General features: G+C 39.0%; 1 protein-coding gene, 1 long non-coding RNA gene and 1 pseudogene across 2 annotated transcripts in view; 1 reads left to right on the plus strand and 2 right to left on the minus strand.

The window, feature by feature from the left end:
* Positions 1–15,348, minus strand: part of LOC138242338 (zinc finger protein 850-like) — a 1,462,105-nt pseudogene that overhangs the window by 473,928 nt on the left and 972,829 nt on the right.
* Positions 1–15,348, plus strand: part of LOC107075906 (antigen WC1.1-like) — a 123,952-nt gene that overhangs the window by 89,620 nt on the left and 18,984 nt on the right. The window lies entirely within an intron of this gene.
* Positions 4,433–9,137, minus strand: LOC138242376 (uncharacterized). The gene is made up of 4 exons (XR_011191530.1): positions 8,963–9,137; positions 8,429–8,496; positions 5,277–5,426; positions 4,433–4,844 (listed from the first exon to the last, which is right to left on the minus strand). It is a non-coding gene; the product is annotated as an uncharacterized lncRNA (long non-coding RNA).

Below are 15,348 nucleotides of genomic sequence, written 5' to 3' on the forward strand. Positions count from 1 at the left end.
GGAGTGCTGGCTGTGACTAATTAAACCGGTTTCACAAGTATTAGTAGTAGAAGCAGGCAAGATTTCCAAAGAAAGACAGCACCCCCCCTCAAAAACCCAGTAAGTACAGTACTTACTAGTTAAAGCCTAGGCTCCTCAATGAAATCGCTTTAACATGCTAATACGTTGGTGTAACAATCCGGGCCTGGCAAGCTTCTAATTTCAACCCAACTACGGCGAAAGGAACCCTTCTTTCATTAGACGACAATGAACATATTTTAGCCCTGAATGAATTAATAGCAAACATGGTTTACATAAAAGACATTTTTCCAAGAAAGTTTAGCCTTTGTCCCTAATGAAACCACTAAATAAAGACATAAATATAAAAATCTTAAGATTTTTAAAATACATGACTTTGCAAACATTTATTTGAAAATAACGATTACAAACGCCAGGGGAGAGAGAGAGAACAGGGGAGGGATGTTGGTTTTGCATAAGGGGCGGGGCTATGGAAATGAGGTCTGTTTGGGAATGTGGAGTTACATGTTCTGGCTGTTTGTGAATTATCGTTGTTGAGTATGGAGTGTTGAGGTATTGATTTTGTGTAATGCTTTATGTTGAAAATTGAGGTGGATTTTGTTTATGATAAAGAGGATAAACTGGGATGGGAGGAGGATTTGGTTTTGCATAAGGGGCGGGATTATGGTAATTGAGGAAGTTGCGAGAGTATAATGGTTTGATATATTTGATTTTGTATTGTGGTGGTTATTTATGTTTTTGGTTGGTATTATGTTTATATGGTTGTTTTTGTTGGTTGGTTGTTATTATGGTTATTAATAATACGATCTATAGTTGAAATCTGAGCCTAAATAAAAAGAAAAAGCAAGTGATTAGGTTTATGAGCAATCTAATTACTTATTCGTTTAAAACGCTATATGAAATAAAGTTTATTATTAATTTGCTAGACAGAGCGGTGAACATTATTATGCATAAGACAAAGATGACGAAATCTGTGTATGCTGTAAGGTTTTTACTTCTTAAACTTTTAAAATACACGTTTCGAACAGAAAGAATTCCTCTTCCTGGTACAGTACTGTATGTATAGCAAACCAGCACGTCTTTTTTCTCCAATCAGAGGGGTGTCAGATGGTGTCAGCCAATCACCATTCTGAAGCCCTACCATAATCTCTGGTATGGGGAGACCCCAGAATTCTGTCCCATAGTTTAGACAGATGATTGATACTTTTATTGATCCCGTGAGGGAAATAAAGTAAATCATTTTCATTTTAGGAAATTATTAAACGCTCGGTTTAAAGCAAAGGAGATTGTCTGTTATAGTGGACATAAAAACAAGAGTTCGCTGGCATTATATCCTAGAAGACACAGACCAGGAGAATGCCCACAGCGTAAAAGAAAATGCCTGATGAACTAGGGATTGGACAGTTTCCAAGTGCTTGTACAATCGATGGAAATGTTCAAATAAATGTGCAAAAGAAATAAACGAAATAATCATTTATTTCTTTATCATATTGGCTAGCTAATGTCCTCTCTTTGCTAGTTAGTGGCTGTGTTTCTGCGTTGGGTAGCAACGGGTGACTGTTCTCAGGCGGAAGATGTAAACAGCTTAATTTCTGTGTTAAATAATTTTTAAAAATTAAAATTCATTCTATACAGCAATCACATATTTGGGTACCGTTTCATAAAACGTTCATGCTTAAAATGTTTAGGGAGAAATGGAAGACTGGTGTGTATTTTTTTCTTTAAACTATCAAGACCAGCCATACACATTACAGTTTATGTACATACAGTAATGTGTATGTTCCTAAATTAATATCGTTTATGACCTTCAGATGTGTTATGCTCCTCTTCTTTTTATGCTCAGCTACTAAAATTTCCCTTAAGTGGTTAAATTCCATATAAATATTCAAAACTAAGTGGATTAAAATGTGCACAGTAAAGATATTAAATGATTAAATCTTTTCACTACCAACCAATGCACCACGAGTTCCCCTGTCGGTCATTTTGGCCAGCCAATCACTTACCGCGGTGCCCTGCGAGTAGGTTACTGTACGGGTTTTTACCGCGCATTTTGAATGGCTGCATCTGTACTTTTCACACGAAGAAGTTAGTTTTGTGTTTTTAGCTATTGAACATAACTGGTATGTCCGAGAAAATCATGTTTATCCATTGAATTTGGTCTTTGAATGGCTGGCGGGAGAAATCATTTTTACTCCCGTTGCACCCTCAGTTGAAATATTTTAAAATTACAATGCAGATTTGTTGGAGAACTTCACAAGTATTCTTAGGTTAGCACTGTACATATGTTGATATTTTGGAGTATTTACCATAGTTTAAATGTACTGTAAATGTAAACATAAACGCTGTAAATGTAATGTAATTTTGTAAAAATATGTTAGCTGAGGATGCGAGGGGGGCTATGACACGTTGTGAAACATGCAAGACAACTGTAAAAGTGGCCAGTATTTGAAATAAAATTGATGATCAAAAGAAAACCACAATTTGTGGTATTATCATCAATATCCTTCGAAATCGATGTCCAAATGAAGTTCAAATGAAGAAACTGTGAAAAAAGCTACATTGATAGCAGGGGATTTTGATCTTTGCACTTAAAGAACTAATTGGATTTCCGTGAAGGTGCCACCCTACAAACAGCACAAAGAATGAAACACACCCCCTCCGTTAGTGCTGGGGTGTGCTGTTGAAAATAGCGTTCGTGCTGCATAGGTGCGGTCACTTCCGCACGTCATGATACCACTAGAACTGACAAGAGCTGAAGCCCCCTCCCGGCATTGTCCAAGGCAGAAATGTGAAGGAGAGTGACAAGGTGAATGTGGCTGAGTGTTGTAAAGAGCTGGTGCACTCTTTCCAGGGTCTTGGGTTCAAATCCCAGCACTCCTGTATGTCCTGGTTTTAAGAAGTTGTTTCCTCTGATTTGTAATATGCTCAGTAAAAGTGCTTTTTGGTAGTCTCTCGAGAGGCTGTGCAAGGAGTTTAGAGATAGACTTTCTAAAAGACAGGCTGTCAGCTATCAAGGCAGAAAAAATGTTTTGTTTTCTCAACATGAATGCTTTTTGGCACTTTCATCTTTATGAGGGAACAACGTCTGCCGAGATCACTTATGAGCCAGTGCGCATGGTAGTGTTCCGGCAGGTACATTTAATATTGGCTGTGGTGGCGATCTGCTTTTGTTTGTTTATTAAATCTTTGCGCATAGCGCTCATTCAAAAATACATTGTCCAAAACTGATCAGGGGATACATTTCATGCTTTCACAAAGCACACCTTACACGAAAGACTTAACTGTTGAATTGATTGCGCGTTTTGATGCTGTTCCTATGGTTGCCTTGGTTACAAAAGTAAACATTCTTTTATGTTCTGCTAGAGTATCCTCTGGGTGGGCTTTATCATCGGGCTCGGATAGGTCATCAGTGCTCCGTCTAGGGAAAATAATCAGCACTGTCGTTTTTCCTGTTCGTATGGCTCTTTTAAAGCATATAAAATTTCTCCAAATAAAGATACATTTTAACCCTGCGGTAAGCATTCCTTCAATTCAATAGTTTTACTCCGAGCAAAAAACAGCACAATATGTAGAGAGATGATATTCAAAGATTTCAACGTTCTTATTGGATTGCCTGTATGCAGATATCGCTCAGAATTCCTAAAATGATTTTGAATTCAGTTTTGCCTTACTACTTTCAGAGTATTTTATTGACCTTGCTGAAGCAGAGAGGAGACATAATCACAAATGTGACCAGTTGTGCTGCTGTTTCTGGTTAATAATGACTTTTACGAGTAAAAAAGAAAAACAGCTCCTTGCATAAAGGGCAAGAGCAACCAGCACACTCGCTTGTTGAGTGGGTATTTTCTGTGGTGCTATTCCTCAACTGCGAAGTTATTTGGTGAGCAAGGACCTCTAAGAAGGAGTCTGAATCCATCAAGAACACAGGAATTCTAATATCGCACTGCCATCTTGTGTACAGAGATCTGCTTCTTCCTTATTGAGTGTTTTGGTGTTTAAGAACACGCTTCCTACCTCAAGTGCTAGTTTCAAAAGATGTGTTACCAGACCACATATTATCTTGAAAAGCTTTGGAGATGCACTGACCGGGATTCAAATCCGGCTCAATAATTTGGAAGTCGCCTGTACCACCAAGGCACTTCTAAGAAGCCCCTGCACATTTTCACAATCCTCTCTCTCACCTACAAAGTTATGAAGACACAGACGACCAATGAAAACTAATTTGATTCACTCAAGGCTCCACTCTTTTGTTGTGATGTCATTTTAATCAGTGTTAGCTGTGATTAGGTGTTGTTTCTGTCTCTTAAAGTTTAAGAGTCTGCTCCTTTCTTCCTGGTATCGGTATAACATGTTCCATCTTTGTTTACAAACACCACTAAAAAAATTATTCAGCTCTAACGCCTGTGTGCATTGATAAGGTATCTGAAAAGGACATATTAAATAAGAACACAATCTTTTCTGTTACCATTCCTGTGGTTGGAGTGTTGTTTCTCCCTTTTATGTTCTTCTACAATATTTACAGACAGGGTTTTATCACTGGAATTGTACAGAACAAGTGTGCATCGGTCCATGAAAAACATCAGTACTGCTGTTTTTATATGCATAGTTTAACCAAGAGCACTTAAAAGATGCAAAAAGCTTTCAAAGAAAACAAAATTGAAAGACAGTCGAGCAAGGAGGTAAAAAAAGCTCTCCCCCATCGAGGAATCAACCACCGTCCCCCCTGTGACTGGATATAAAAATAACTGGTTCATTTGTGCCCAGTCTCTGGAAACTTCGATGCGATTAATTTTCCTTCCTTATTTCTTCATTCCCATGAATTTGCTCTGTAGTAGAGGAAATGCGAAAGCGGGAAACTGCATGAATTATTCGTGAGTGGTGGATTGTGTTCAAAGAGCATCAGCACGTCTTTAAGTCAATTCCATAAAAACCTCTGTTGGGGATGTAGTTCAGTGGCAGGGTGCATGCTTTGCACAGTTGAGGTCCTAAGTTTAGTTCCTGGCATCTCTAACTCATTTACATTCTGTGCTCATATTGCAATCATCTGTTGAGTGAGAACTCTTTGCTTGTGTTCATAGAGAGCCACGTCCACACAATTAAACCCAGGCACACTCAAAGTGCTACAGTGTTGCTCTGCTGTTTTAAATGTACCTCCAAAGCATGTTAACTGCCAAATGATTTGAGTTAATTTAAAATCATATTCAGGAAATCCTTCAGATGTGTTGCGGGTGTTGAAGAAGCCACCTGTTGAATCTCACCCGGGATTTCTTGAGACATCATTCACCGAGCTAGTCCTCCCTCTGGACTCAGCAGTCAGCAGAAAGCTGCACAAGCTCCTCACTGCGTGTCCTGTACTGTTACAAGTGCTCTCGTGTAGATGTTGATCACAGCCATAAGGAGACTTTGAACTTTTTCCGTATGTGAAGGAAAATGCAAAAGAGCATGAAAAGCATTAATCGTATGAAATATCCAAGCTACAACTCGAGAAAAACTGAACTAAACAACAACTTTTGATGATTACAAGAGATTCAAGAAACACAACCATCCACACACGGGCTTTGATCCTGAACACTTAAGTTAAAAGACAAAGCGAAGGATATGACCTGTAAACTTTCTTATAAAATATAAAATAATGTTCTACTTTCTTAAAAATTTCTTACTGTTGATGGGTTATTTATTGAATTTTAATAAAATCACAATTACAAACATTTTAGGTTAAACTGTTATTCACATACTCAAACGAAGATAAACATTAGATAGATAATACTTTATTAATCCCTTAGGGAAATTAGTGTTTTCTGCTGCGTGAGCCCATTTCTGATAAGAATAAAAAATAAGTTATATGAATTGAATAGTTCTACTTTTTATACTTACGTAGTCTTATTAATATTTCGGTTAAATCTTTTCTTCTGTAGTAATACTAGTCCTGATTTACAATTTTTGGACAAGGTGCATCTTAAATAATTTTGTTATTAGTTTCAGTTTTGAAAAATCGTGCCCAGAAGCTACCAAAACTGGTAATGTTCACAAGATGTGTAATGCAATAGCAGCCTTCTTGGTGGAAAACAAAAAAGTATTTCTTGGTATGAATCCTAACTCTTTTATAGGCGGCATTCTAGGATTTCTCGGTTCAGAAAAGCTGTAAATGCATTGTACATTTCTACTCCATCAATATCAGCAGTGTTATCACTACCGAGCGCTAAGTATAGATCCTGGCAATACTTCATGAGATCTTTGTTAGAAAATTGTTTATTTTATTTTTTAAAAATATTTTCAATTCCATCCAAAAAGTCAAAGTTTCAATTGCATGCAACTGATGAGATCTCTCTTCGATGGAAGTTATATGTACATCCAAAACACGTTTCTTGTGGATCCAGAAGAGGATCATTATGAGACTCAAAACATGCCTGTCTCTTCTTTTTTCAAGGATGAATTGATTATTGAGGTATAATCATTGGTTCAAAACCAAAAAGAGAAAGAGTAACAAAAACCGATGTTTTGCCAAGTAATTTGAAGACCTAGATAGAGAAACGTGGGGCTGAAAGAAGAACCAAATGTCCACATACTATACTATGTTAATGGAAGCATACATGTTTCCATGGGAAATTTACTCCTGCTCCCAAACTAATATGCTGCAGTGATATCTGATAATGGTACTGTCACTGCTTGTAAGCCACATGTTTCAGCTGTCAGCCTACTATACCATGTTCAACCAACGCTAGTAATATTACTGTGTAATAGAGGAGCAAGAGAAGCCCAGTCAGTAGAGCTGGCGACCCTTATGTTTAGAATTGTGGATTCAAGGGTCATTTGTGTCCTTTCTTATCATTCTAATCTTTTAGTAGGACAGTGCAAGCAGGACGTGATAGCATACAGTGACAACCCAATGTCTTATGAGCTTTGTGTAATTCAGCTTTCTTACCACTTTGGGGCTTGATTCAGATATCGCTGTGAAAGCAAGTGGCAAGCAAAGGCTTTTCTAAATCGAGGGTGATCTGCTCCCGAGTAAGTATAAACACAAGAGCGTTTACTGCTTGAAGACCGCACTTTGTCAAAATACTGCTTTTTGTTAATTTCACATTATGGTATTTAGACGGGGCAAAGTAGTGTAGTCCTTGTACAACTTTGATTAGCGTTTGTTATTCAGTTTTGAGCTTCGAGGGGCATAATGCAAATTGAGATGGTGAATAGAAAATGAAACAGGAATCACTTCTTGGGCTAAGAAATCCAAGAAGCATGGAAACCTGTGGATTTTAACAGTACAGAACACTCACAAATTGTAGTGTTGCTGCATTCTTCTGCTGCTTTTATATTTCGATCTTTGACTTTTGAATGCATACCTTACCGGAAATCTTTCTTCACTTATAGAAAGCTCAAAAAGTTCTTAATGTAGAAATCGGAGCCCATCTAAATGTTCCTTTCTACTAATCACATTTAAGTGTTGACGAAGCATTTTCCTGCCCATCATGTTCTTGAAAAGCGGTATCTCTGTTTTCCTCCTATTGTCATTGTCAGCACAATAAGACAGGAACAATGCACAAAAAATAAAAAAGTAGATGTCAGAAGTGGGATTTAATCCCATATTTCCATTCGGAGACCAGAACACCCAACCAAGATGAAAGACATCAGTTCTCAAGTCTGACACCTTAAACCTTAGACCACTCAGCCATCCTGACAAGCAATGACAAAAGCTGTGCTGAATTCACCAGTAGTTCACTAAACTGAGTTTCTTCCTTGAACAGATTTGCTTGTCTACAGAGTAAATTGCAAAGTCCAGGTGTGCAAAGTTCTTGGAGACTTATTCACAAAGACTTACTGCTGTAATAAATGCAAAAGGATCTTCCACAAAGTATTAGTTGGGGGGGGTTCACACTTATGTAACCAGGGTGTTGTAGGTTTAATAGTTTCAATTATTCTTCCTAATAATTATCTGTTTGTTTTTCTCTTGAATTTTGTTGGTTGCAAGGTCACATTAAGGATGGAAAGATGTCTGACATGATTTATCTTGATTTCTGCCTTTACATTACAAAAACCTGCAGTTTCGATAAGGGTGTGTAGACTTTTTATATCCACTGTATGGTCACTTCCTTTGTTAAGCGCCTTGGGGCAACCTAGTTATTGTGAAAGGCACTATATAAAAATAAATTGAATTTAATTTAAATGACTTAATCCAGAGCATCAAGGCACTTTACAAAACATGCATAGAAAAGTAGAGTATAAATGTGTAATTCTGTAGTTTTGGAAGTAACTGCTTGAATAATCCAACTGCCATTGTTGTTACTGCTGCTTCTGCTGCTATAACAACTACTACAACCATTACATCAGATTCTTATCCTTATTCTGATACTAATACTCCTGATACTACAACTGCTGTCATTACTACTAATAGTGATAAAAACAGGGTACTCACAGATCTCTGGACGTTGGTCTGGACTCTAGAAAGTGGTTTCTTTCACAAGCGACTCTGGACCTCAACACCTGTAGATGGGTCACCTTTGTCAGACACAGCAATGGAGCCCAAGCCCACCTATACACACACTCACACACAATGACAGATATACGCCCACACACTCACACACATTATCACACACTGACAGACAAACATCCAAACACTCACACACAGACACTACACAGACACACACATAGACACTATGAATACTTATAGACACACATCCACACACTCACAAACACAAATTCACACACTGAGAGACACCACACACTCCTCACAAACACCACACACTCACAGACACATACGCTCATAACTACAAATACACTATCAATAACACTAATACAAATACCAGTTATATTGCAACAGTAACACTATAACTAGGACTTACACTATCGTCCTCTCTAACACTGACACAAAATTATCTCTGTAATTATCACTAATATTAACAGGAATACTAGCATTACAATCAGTAGCACTATCATCATTAATACTCACGTGAACACTAGCATTAATATTGTAACACAACGGGGGCTCAGGCAGGCGCCCTTGCCGCATCTGGTCAGCCCCATCCCGACTGGAGGCTCGAACCCGAGATTTCCACGTCTCTCTGCAGCAACCTAGCCCCGTGAGCTAAAGAGCAATCTCTCTACAGCCTGGTAGCTGTAGTCCTGCTATCACAGGGAAGGGCGGTGACGTCACCTGCTCTGATATGCCGGCTCTTACACAGTGCCTGTCGGCCATAAGCGTTACAATATTAAAACTACCGATTGTACTCGAAACATGAAGACAATATTAGTATTAGTTGCTATCCGTGACGTCACAACGCTCTTTGTGACGAAGGCAAGACACCTAGCAGTGCACAGTGAAGTGGGGCCTGTTGCCGTGGTTTGACTATACTGATGATTTGTAAACAGTGGAAAAATGCATTTAAGCTTTTACTTACACAAATTTATCAACTTGGAATATAGTTTTTAATAATTTATCAACTTGGAATATAAATTTTAAGCTCTAGCATACAATTCCTTAACAATTATTTGAATAATAATTCTTTAATTTCGGATTGAACATTATTAACGCTAAAGGCGCTATTGTTATTGATCGATACAGGCTGTATTGACTGTTTTCTAGATATTTAAAACAGGATCAAAACGGGAAAAGAATCAGTACTCACAAATCAGTGAAGTTAATCGATTATTCCACGGTTCTTCAGTTGAATTAATTGGTTGTCGATAGATAAGTGATCAATAACTCTCCTCCGTGCGCTCGGTGCGCCTCCCGCGGTCTCGCTCTCTGATCCCGGCGCTCTGGCTGGTGTCTGTGACGTCACAGCGCTCTTTCTGACGGAGCAGACATGTCTCCGCTGGAGGAGACTCCTGTCCGGAGCCCAGGGGGCTTTTCTTACAGATATAACATCTCCAATAATAAAGGCGATTCATAACAGCTGGAAATGGAGAGCGACAAACCGAGGAATAAAATGTATTAAACCAAAAAAATAGTTTACTTCACAGACTAATGCGTTGTATAGCATACTCCCGTAGAGCAGAAGAGAAAGGGCACAAGTCCCTGTAAAAAGCGTTTTTAAGCGTTTTACACTAATCTCCACAGAATAGAAGCCAGGAGGATCAGACACCTGATCCTGAAGGTTGAAGAGTATCTCCTGGTTTTATTTCCACTCAAGCTCTCAGTTCCTCAGCCAGTTTGATGATTTAATTAACTGTATAACTGTTATCAGACCCTGTTTAACTGTATATGTATAAGACTCCGTGAGAGACGTGTGAGAGACGCTGTATCCCAGGGCTGGTGTGGAATCACACACAGACAGGTCTTCTGTGTGATTTGAGTCTAACTGCTCAGAGGTACAGACTGGCCAACTAGTCACTATTGTAGACAAGACCATCAGTCTGCTGCTGCTGATAATCATATTACACATAAGAGTAGCAATACTGATGTTCATTAAATCAGTAAAAATAATAATAAGAGATAATCACATATTGCTCAATTTTCAGTAAAACACTTCTGACAGAGGGTTAGGGAGTGACTTACAATAAAGACAATGAATCAGGGCAGTAATACCGAGGGGCTGGAGGTCCTGGAGACCTGGAACAGAGCCCACAGCTGCCAGATCAGGGACCCCTGAGCCCAGTTCACAGAGAGGAGAACCAGGAGCTCCTCTCTGTCTCTAAGAGGCTGTGAGGAAGGAGAAAAGGGGGAGATGTGACCCGAGTCCAGGCTGTTCTGTCTGATATTATTCATGTAGCAGCACTGATTGTCTGAATGTCCTCTGGTTCTGAATTGTCAGGATAAAGAGAAGGATGTAGATGAGCTTTTGTCTGTTCAGGAGGTAGGAGTTTGTGTAAAGTACTGAGGGTCCCAGAGCTCTGTGTGTGAGTCTGAGCTGTGAATCTGACTGAGAGGAGAAAAATATTTTTTTTTCTTCTGCCTCTGAGAAGTCTTTTCCTTTACCAAGCAACGTTACATCCCCTTCAGATACTCTGCACAGACTGTCAGAGTGAGAGAAAAGGAGAGAGAGATGGACAGATAAGGGCACACAAAGCGAGAGAGACAGGAAGTGGGAGAGAGAGGAGAAGGAGCAGGAAGACAGTACAGGTGTTCAACCACACTGTGACCACAGGAGACAGGAGGCTTTTCTCAGCTGCTGAGGAGCTCAGGGCTCATGGCATCTCAGGCTCAGTGGGTCTGGCAGCAGTCAGGTCTGGGAGCTTTTCCTCATACTGACACTGGAGCTCTAAGAGTCAGCCTCCATTCAGACAGGAATAGCCCCTCCTGTTCAGCCCTGAAAGACACACTGAGAGAGCTGTTAGAGCCCTGAGACAGCTGTGTGGGTAGAAGACCTGTCACCCTGTAGTGGTCTGAACACTGGTCTCTCCTGTGTCTCCCTGTGCAACACTAGAGCTCTGAACACTGGGCTCTCCTGTGTCTCCCTGTGCAGCACTGGAGCTCTGAATACTGGGCTCCCTGTGTGTCTCTCTGTACAGCTCAGCTCTCAGCTGCCTCATCAAACTGACACCCACAGCCTCACAGTACAGCCTGACGTGTAGCTCCAGTGAAGCTCTGCCTTAAATCACCGCTGTATTAACAAGGACTGAACTTTTTTTTCAGAATTTTGTTGCTTTTTCAAATTTGAAACTGACTCCTGCTCTGCGGCTCCTGCTGCTGCAGCTTTTATGGTGAATCTGTAATACAAGAACTCTGCTATATTGAACAGGAGAGTTTAAATACAGCATAACTGCTAATACTACTACTGCTACCACAACTGCTGCCACTGATACTACTGCTACTACTAATACTTTACTGCTGCTTCTACTGCTACTACTGCTTCTACTGCTGCTACTACTACCTATAATAATAAGGAAGAGGATGTGCCCTCACACTGTTCAGACTGGTGGTGCATTAGTCTATCAGTATCAGTTCAGCTCCACTGTGCTGTTAGAGAGTCTCAGTCACACAGTTGGTTCAACACAGAAAGACACTGGGGTCACAGCTGGAGGGGCTGGAACATCTATTTGGACTGGAGCTGCACAGGGACAGACATGGGGTCTAGGGGACTCAACTGGAAGAGCTGCTGTCCACCAGGCTCAGTACACAGGGGCACACAGTCACTGCTGGGCTTTTTTTTCTCTTTTCATTTAAATTTTTGGTTATAAATTATCTGTTCACAGCCACAGGACAGCCAGATCTTATTCAGTCCACCTTGTCTCTGTATTCCTGTGCTGACCTGAGTGACCTCACTGCCACCTTGAGGACAGGCTCTCCTCACACTGTCCTTGACAGGACAAGAAGACACTGCTGTCTGGGGAGACAACCTCTTTGTGACTCGTGGCAGCACACCAGTCACTGGACACCGCCTGACACAGACGGCAAGAGACACAGGACCATATCAAGAACACTGAATCTCTGGCTTAATCAATGAAGTTAATAAAAACCAGCTGTTTTCTTCAGCATTTAATCTGGTGTTAAGTGAAATGTCTTTCAATTTAAAACCTTGTAATATTTAAAATGATTTTAGGATGTATTCAAAATTTGTTTTGTCTTATATATAAATTAGTTAACTTAGTACTGACCTACTATTATGTTACTTGTCTAGAACTGAAGAGATTTTATGTTGTGTTAATATCTGTTCTCTTCCTGCCCTTGGAGCACCTGCAGCCCTGCTGTTTCTGTGTGTGTGTGTGTGTGTGTGTGTGTGTGTGTGTGTGTGTGTGTGTGTGTGTGTGTGTGTGTGTGTGTGTGTGTGTCCTTCAGTGAGACACAGAGCTGCTCCTATCTCTCCTCTCCTCCGCACTCCTGGGAGTGTCTTCAGGGAGAGGAAACAGTGATGTGGCTCTGATATATTTGGAGAAGACTGAAAAGGCCCTGTCGGGAGGTTCCTGCTCTCAGTCTGAAAAGGCAGTGCTGTGTGTGATTGGCGGGGCGGGGGGGTGTGTTGTTACTGGGGGTCCTGGGTGTTGAGCAGCAGCTCATTTGCCCTGTGGGCTCAGGGGGGAAGACAGGGGTCTCAGCTGCGCTCTGTCCTGACAACAATGGAGAGCTGCCTGTCCATCTTCTTTCTCGCTGTCCTGGTGCTACACACCTCAGCCAGTAAGTGTCCAGTCTTCTTCAGAGTCTTGTCCAGCTGCTTAAATGAGTCATGGGATACTGGGAGTCAGGATCAGTCTCTTTAGATACTCAGCAATCAGCTAAATAAACAGAGAAACCATAATTTAACCATAAATCTCTAGGTGGAAAAGGAGCACAAACTTAAACTAAAATAAAAACTTGCAATGCTGGATTTTGTTTTGTAAGATTAGTTTAGTTGCTCTTTATTTTTTGGTGATTAAATCAGGAATATATTTCATTTTCCATAATAATTTTAGTTTTCAAAAGCAGCACTTATAAATGGCAGAGTCAGTGACTCAGCAATCAGTGTCATAATGTGCAGAAAACCTGTAATTAATTTTTAGATGAAAAGGGTTAAATGTAATGTGAAAATAAGCTCAGGGTGAGAGAGTTTACTACTTTTATTTTAAACTGAGCCTTATGCGGTATTTATTGCTGATTTTCTGGTCAGTAATTAGTCAAGAAGGTATTTTATTGCCTAGATCAATTTTAGTGCTTTTTAAATTAAACAATAGCAGCAATAAGCACCTCTGCTGAGCAACTGGGACTTAGGATCAGGGTGTAAAGACTCATCAGTCTGCATTATAAATGGTATAAAATCTTTTAATAATCTGTAAATTAAAAGGAGTAATGTGAAAATGAGCCAAGATTCAAAAGCAGAGATTTTAGTGGTCATTTATCACAGATTGTTTTTCTCTTTGTAAAGAAAATAGTTAAATGCTAAAAACACTTTCAGTATTTTTGTAAAACAACAGCAGTGATAACCTCACTTTGCTGAAAGACTGGAGTTAGGATAATCAGTGTGCCTAATAAACTGTATGAAATCTGTAATAAATCTGTAGATGAAAAGAAGTAAGAAAATAATGTGAAAATGAGACCAGATTTCAAAGCAGAGATTGTACTGTTTATTTATCACAGATAAGTTCTGCTTTTAAAAAATATATAATAGAATTGATGATCATCACATCTCTACTGAGAGATTGGGGTTCAATATCAGGGAATTCAGAGACTCATCAGTCTGCTAAATAAACTGTACAGAAAGTATAATTAACCTTTAGATGAAAAGGAGTATAAACTACTGTGAAAATGAGCCCAGGCTCAAAAGCAGAAATTGTACTGTTATTTATCACTGATCTTTTTCTGGGTCTGTTAGTAAAGAACATATTAAATTGCCTCCAACAATTTAGTCTTAAAAAAGCAGCAGGAATGATAATTGAAAAGCAGAGATTATAATGTTTTTTTTATTTTAAAGACTGTTTCTCATTTTTTTTAAATAGAAGGGAAGATAACTGGATCTCTGGGGCTCAAGATCGGGGAATTAAGAGATTTATCAGTCAGCTTGATTAACTGTGTAAAAATTGCAGATGAAAATTAATCTGAGAATTTCATATTACTTTTTACTCTATTTAATCTGCAAGTACAGTTTTTCTACAGTTTTAGTTTTACAATGTAAGGGGTAATGTGAAAATGAGCCCAGATTCAAAAGCAGAGCTTATACTGGCTGTTTATCACAGATTGTGGTAAAATAAAATAATTAATTGCTTAGGGCAATTTCAGACTTTTTGTAAAAGCATGGCAGTGATAATAACTGCACTCTGCTGAGAGACTGGGAGTCAGGATCAGGGTGTAGAGAAATTTGGCTTGATAAACTAAAATTAGTAGAAATTATGTGAAAATGCATGCAGGCTCAAAAGCAGAGATTGTGCTGGTTATTTATCACTGATTGTTTTCTGAGTAAAGAACATATTTAGTTGCTTTGAACAATTTTAGTCTTTAGGATAAAGTGGCATGGATGATAATTCCAAAGCAGAGATTTTGATGGTTTCATTTTAAGCACTGTTTAGTCATTTATTCTTAAACAGAAGTGATGATAGTTGGATCTCTGCTGAGAGACTGGAGCTCAAGACCAGGGAATTTAGAGACCTATTAGTCAGCTCGATTAACTGTTTTGAAACTGTAATATGTAGATTAAAATTAATCTGATGTTTTAACATTACTTTTTACTCCATTTCATCTACAGAGTAATTAGATTTTTTATAGTTTTACAGTTACAGTGAGCCCAAAATCAAAACCTTATAATTATACATTATACATTATAATCATTTTCTAAGTAAGTAAGTTAATTTTAGGTTTCAAAAGCAGTAATTGGTTATGTATCACAGATTGTTTTCTGTGTCTGTTAGTAAAGAAAATAATTAACTGCTTAGAACAATTTCAGTCTTTTTTTAATGCAGTAATAATAACTGTCTCTCTGCTGAGAGACT

The sequence above is a fragment of the Lepisosteus oculatus genome, chromosome 14 (genome assembly GCF_040954835.1).
Source record: "Lepisosteus oculatus isolate fLepOcu1 chromosome 14, fLepOcu1.hap2, whole genome shotgun sequence".
In the NCBI taxonomy this organism is placed as follows: domain Eukaryota; kingdom Metazoa; phylum Chordata; class Actinopteri; order Semionotiformes; family Lepisosteidae; genus Lepisosteus; species Lepisosteus oculatus.